We start from the raw sequence: 6850 nt of genomic DNA, 5'->3' as shown, positions 1-6850 counted from the left end.
TGACGGGAAACAAAGAATTCTTCACAAAGCATTCGGAGCATAATGGAGGTGATGTAATCTTTGGTGGCGATGTGAAAGGAAAAATCGTCGGTAAAGGTAACATTACTAATCAAAAGATTACACTTGATAATGTGTTACACATTAAAAACTTAAGTTTTAACTTGCTAAGTGTAGGAAGAATATGTGACAAAGGATATAACATAATATTTACTAAAAATTCATCACACATAATAAAAGATGGTAAAAGTGTCATAAATGGAATTAGGAAGAAAGGTCTTTATACATGCAAATTGGATGCCTTTAAGCATGTAGATATTTGTCTCACATCTATACATGATACTACTACTTTGTGGCATAGGAGACTAGGGAATGCAAACATGAAACTAATTCATAACATATCCTCAAGGGACATAGTTAGAGACTTGCCTAAATTAAAATATGAAAGCCATTTTTGTGATGCATGCAAAGTAGGAAAACAAGTTCATGCAAGTTATAAACCTAAGAATTTCATTTCTTCTAAAAGATGTCTAAAACTTTTGCACATGGACTTATTTGGGCCATCGGCAGTTCAAAGTTATGGAGAAAATTTTTATACTATAGTAATAGTAGATGACTTTTCAAGATATACATGGACACTATTTCTAAAGCATAAAAATGAAGCATGTGAAAGATTTATAATTTTTGCTACTAAGATATAAAATTTGCTTGGTTGTACTATAGTAACAATAAGAACGGATCATGGTAGAGAATTTGATAATGATGCTCAATTTGGAGACTTTTGTGATTTAAATGGTATTACTCATAACTTCTCGGCTCCTCACACACCTAAATCCAATGGGGTTGTTGAAAGGAAAAACCGAACTCTTCAAGAAATGAGTCGAACTATGTTAAATGAACAATCAATATGTGACGATCCGGAAACTTCCGACCAAATTTAAACTCGATCTTTATAAGATTCTGACACGATAAGCAAAGTCTATTAAACCGAGTCTTAAAATTTGTAAACTATATAAATAATGATTTGAAAGATAATTTGAAATAAAATAAGATATAATAAAGTTGTATTTTAAAATGAATATATATATATATATATATATATATATATATATATATATATATATATATATATATATATATATATATATATAATGTATATTAGAAATACATATTAAATAATTGTAATAATCGTTGATGTTTTGATCGATATTAAGAAGGTTAAAATCAAACTTATGTGATTTTAAAATAAACGGTGATTTGAAAATAGGTTAAATGAATTTTAGACTTATTAATTATGTATAATTTAAATTTATTTGTTTCAATATATATAATTAATATACCTATCTATGTAATAAAATTTGATAAAACATATATTATAGAATTGTTATAATAATATTATTATAACTACTAGGATTATTATTATCGTATTTTTTTATTGTCACCATTATTATTAATTGTTATTAAATTTATTATCTGTATTATTGTTTTTATTTAGTATTATCACTAATATAATTATTAGTATTATTATTATTAGTATTTTGATATTATTATTAATAACTTTATTATTATTATTATTATTAATATTAGTATTATTATAATTAGTATTATTATTATTGTTATATTTATTAATTAACAAGATTGGTTATTATATATAAATACAGATATATAAATATAGTTATATACAGATATTATAAATACAGATAAATACAAGTATATAAATAGATTTGAAAGACTAATTATATAATCACAGATACATACGCAATATATCACTATCTATTCTAATTATTATTTTTTCTCACTTTCTGTTATACTTGTGAACTTTGGTCGACACCCCCACTATATCACAGATGATCGATTGTTTTAGTGGAGAAAAAGCCATTCAATCTTCCATAATCTTTATCAATCATACTCATCTATTAGTTGCTATAGTTGGAGGAATTAGTCAGAAAAATCGGAACACAAGTGTGGTTCCTCTGTACGCGATATTTTTAATCAATAGCTAATTTCCTAATCAATCTTTAAAATCTAAAAATTCAAAAGTGTTAGGAATGATTCATTTGTACTATTTGTAAGTTTTCATTCTCTAATTCCTCAAATTATGTATGAATTTCGAAGTCAAAGTTTTTGGAGTAAAAACTCAAATATTGTTCTTCACTTGAATTCATAATATCTGTTATGATTAAAGTGAATTTGAGGATTGAGATAGATTCTATGAATAATTTTAAACTGATTTCATGTTATAACAATTGTCTAAAACTTTCAAAAAATCAAAATCAAATTTTTTTTATTTTCATAACAGCGACGGTACTAGGCTGTTTTATTTTTTTTATTTATATATTTTTTTTTCAAAATAATCCAAGATCAATATGGACTGATTTTAATTTGTTTAAAAATCTTAAAACTGTTTATGTAATTAATTAGCATATATAAATCGATGGGTGGTTGATTGAATGTTGCTGAAGAAAATGATGAAATAATCAAAAAGAAAAAAAACGGGTTAGATAAAACTTAATTGAGGTTTATTACAGAAAATGGGCAACAGCCCAATGGTCGAGAGTGTTGGTGGGTGTATGAGAGGTCGCGGGTTCAATCCTCGGCCATGACATGTTTTTTTGAAGAAGATAGTGGGGAAACAGAAGGAATAGGATAAAAGAAAATTTTGTGGGGATATATTTAGGAAAACAGAAATCATACGAGTGGTTAGGAGTGTTAGCGGTGAGCAGAAGGTCGCGGGTTCGAGCCCGGCTTGGGGCAATTTTTTTATATAAAGATTATTGGAAGGTAGCACTCATCACAAAAATAATTATTATTATTATTATTATTATTATTATTATTATTATTATTATTATTATTATTATTATTATTGTTAATATTATTATTGTTATAGTTATTATCATTATCATTATATTGATTATTATTATTGTTAGTATTATAATTACTAGTATTATAATTTAACACTTATTAATATTATCATGATAAAAGAAAGTAAATTATTACTAATATTATGATTATTAATATTATCATCATTACAAGGTAATAACATTTAGTATCATTATTATTGTTATGATTATGATTAAAATTATTGTTATTGTTATTATTATTATTAATGAATGTTATTATTATTATTATTATTATTAGTACAAGTATTATAATTATTATTATTATTATCACTAAAATAAGTATTAGTTACCAGTTATTATTAATATTATTATCTTGATTATAACCACAAACAGGACTATTATTATTATTGTTATTACTAACATTATAATCATTTCCAATATTATTATTAAGTAGTAATGTTTTTAATATTATCATTAGTATTATTATAAGTATTACTAAAAACATAATTTTTACCATTTTAGTATTATCATCAAAAATTATGATTATTATCATTATGAAAATAATACAAATTATTATTATTTTCGTAAATATTAGTATTGGTATTTTTTAAATAATAGAATTGTTAATATTAACATAAGTAACATTATTTGTATTATCACGGGTATTATTATTATGTAATTACTAAAACCAGTATCATAATTATCATTAACAAAAAAATTAATATTTTTACAATTATAATTATTTATATCATTATTATTATCATTGATAGAATTATTAACATTATTATCTTATTAGTAATATTAAGTATTATAATTATTATCATTTTTACCACTATTAATATTATTTGACTACTATTATTATTAATATACAACTGATATATATATATATATATATATATATATATATATATATATATATATATATATATATATATATATATATATATATATATATATATATATATATATATATTAAAAATTAATTTAATACATAACATAACAAGATTAATATTTTATATAACAAAATGAATATAAGAAACATATATATATATTATTAATATAAAAAGGAATATAATTAGTAAATTTATATATATATAATTGTTCGACTACAACTATGTATATTAATAAATATACAAATGATATAGGTTTGTGAATCCAAGGCCAACCCTGCATTGTTCAATGTCGTCATATGTATTTTTACTACAAAATACAGTATCGTGAGTTTCATTTGCTCCCTTTTTAAATGCTTTTGCAATATATATTTTTGGGACTGAGAATATATGCGTTGCTTTATAAATGTTTGACGAAATAGACACAAGTACTTAAAACTAAATTCTATGGCTGGATTATTAAATTGAATATGCCCCTTTTTAGTCTGGTAATCTAAGAATTAGGGAACAGACACCCTAATTGACGCGAATTCTAAAGATAGATCTATTGGGCCCAACAAGCCCCATCCAAAGTACCGGATGCTTTAGTACTTCAAATTTATCATGTCCGAAGGGAGTCCCGGAATGATGGGGATATTCTATATGCATCTTGTTAAGGTCGGTTACCAGGTGTTCACCATATGAATGATTTTTATCTCTATGCAGTTTGCGAAATGCCTGATATGAGATGTATATTTATGAGAAATGAAAATAAAAATCTTGTGGTCTATTAAAATGATTGAAATGATTGATTACGATAAATAATAAACTCACCAACCTTTTGGTTGACACTTGAAAGCATGTTTATTTTCAGGTTTGAAAGAAATCTTCCGCCGTGTATTTGCTCATTATAGAGATATTACTTGGAGTCATTCATGACATATTTCAAAAGACGTTGCATTCGAGTCGTTGAGTTCATCAAGAATATTAGTAAGTCATTTATAGTTAGATATGTTATGAAATGGTATGCATGCTATCAACTTTCGATGTGATGAAAGTTTTTCTTTTAAAAACGAATGCAATGTTTGTAAAATGTATCATATAGAGGTTAAGTACCTCGCGATGTAACCAAATGTAATGTATTCGTCTAGATGGATTAGGACGGGTCGTTAGAGTTAATATCAGTGCGGTGGTCTTAGCGAACCAGGTCTTGCATTAGTGTGTCTAACTGATAGTTGTTTAGATGAATTAGTGAGTCTGGACTTCGACCGTGTCTGCATGTCAAAAGTTTTGCTTATCATTTAGTGTCGGAAATTATTTGCTTATCATCCTTAAAGTCTAGACAAGTCTTACTGCCTCTATTGCATAGACAGTGTATAGATAAATTCATATCTTAACGTATATGTTATTGTTACCTTTTGTGACAGCTTCCGTAGATTCCTCCGTAACTTATGGGATTTTAGTATTATATATGCATATGTAAATTATGTCTTGCAGGGTACTAATCTACATTCTATAATCTATTTCTTATCGAAAATCAATTCCCTGATCGTACGAGATGGAAGTCACAACCAGTTCAAGTTCCTCGGATTCCAACAACTATTCCGACATAGATGATCACCTAAGCTCCGAAAGCAGCGTCACCAGAATGAATCAACCAATCATCCATCCCCAATTCATCTGATGGGTTCGTAGTCTACTCAGTCATTGGAGATAAGAAGAAGGTGATCCCTTCCATCCATCACATTGCCCTCTTAACGATGAACCTGAAGCACTTACCGGCGAACCTGTTAGTAATACCATCTTCTCTCTCATTTCCAGAGTAGCTTGACACGATTATATTCTACCCAAAATTCTAAACCTTATCCATCTGCTCGTTCCGACAAACAATCATCCCGGAATAATGGAAGAAGTCAACAAGCTCCGCGCTCGAGTAATCAATTTGGAGAATATGGTGCAAAACTTACCAGCTTCGGCAACATCACCGGCACCAACAGTACCACCAGTATCAGCAACAGGACCTTCAACAACCACATCCGCACCGCAAACCTCAACTTCACAATCTGTCCCACGAGCATCAACGTCGTACGCACCATAGATACCGAGGAGTACTAATAAAAATCAACGATGAAGTATTGATTCATAACTTCATTGGAGAACTATTATGCGGCGATTATGTAATCTCTAAAGTCTTAGAGATTATTTATTCTAGCTCAAACCGAAAAGCAAATGAGTTTAATATTATATTGACTCATTAAATCCATGGTTACATCTGAAGAAAATATATATGTATATATGTTTTCATAAAGATTGTAATTAAAAATTCTTTTGTACAAACTGTTAATGGTGAAAATATTTTAACGGGTAGGTAATAGCCGAGGAATATTTAGATTTCACTTTAATAAGTTATACTGTACATTCTTCGAATCTGATTCAACATTCATTTACTATCCTACTTACATCTACAGAGATACGAATCCGTTCACCGCAGAATAACCATTTTTTATTCAATTTCATATTTGGATTTTGACTTATCATAATCCAACAAGTGGCATAATGAAGAAAACATTGGACAAAATAAAATTTGTTAGAAAAAAAACAAATTAACTAATTGAAATTTTGTTAAGAATCCACGCTAACTGTTCCTAGCTAACTGATTACATTTTATTTATCGCAATTTAATTATCGTAATTTATATTCTCGCAATTTTATTTATTGTCATTTAATTTCTGTTATTTATTTTACGCACTTTAAATATCGGGACACGTATACAAGGTTTTGACATATCATATCGACGTATCTATATATATTATTTAGAAGCACCATAGACACTCTATATGCAGTAATGTTCGAGTTAGCTATACAGGGTTGAGGTTGATTCTAAAATAATATATATACTTTGAGTTGTGATCGAGTCTGAGACATGTACACGGGTCACGATATGTATTAATTAATTCAAATATTATATATTAAACTATATATGAATTATTGGACTATTAACTGTGGACTATCGACTGTGGACTGCCAACATTGGATAATTAAAATGAATTAAAATATTGATTATAACATATGAAACTAAACAATTCTTCAAGTTTGCCACTTGATTTCATCTTAAACCTCATTTCTATCTTGACAATTACAATC

The sequence above is a fragment of the Rutidosis leptorrhynchoides genome, chromosome 3, assembly GCF_046630445.1.
Source record: "Rutidosis leptorrhynchoides isolate AG116_Rl617_1_P2 chromosome 3, CSIRO_AGI_Rlap_v1, whole genome shotgun sequence".
Lineage (NCBI taxonomy): Eukaryota > Viridiplantae > Streptophyta > Magnoliopsida > Asterales > Asteraceae > Rutidosis > Rutidosis leptorrhynchoides.
The sequence above is the reverse complement of the archived record's forward strand: the minus strand, read 5'-3'. Positions refer to the sequence as shown.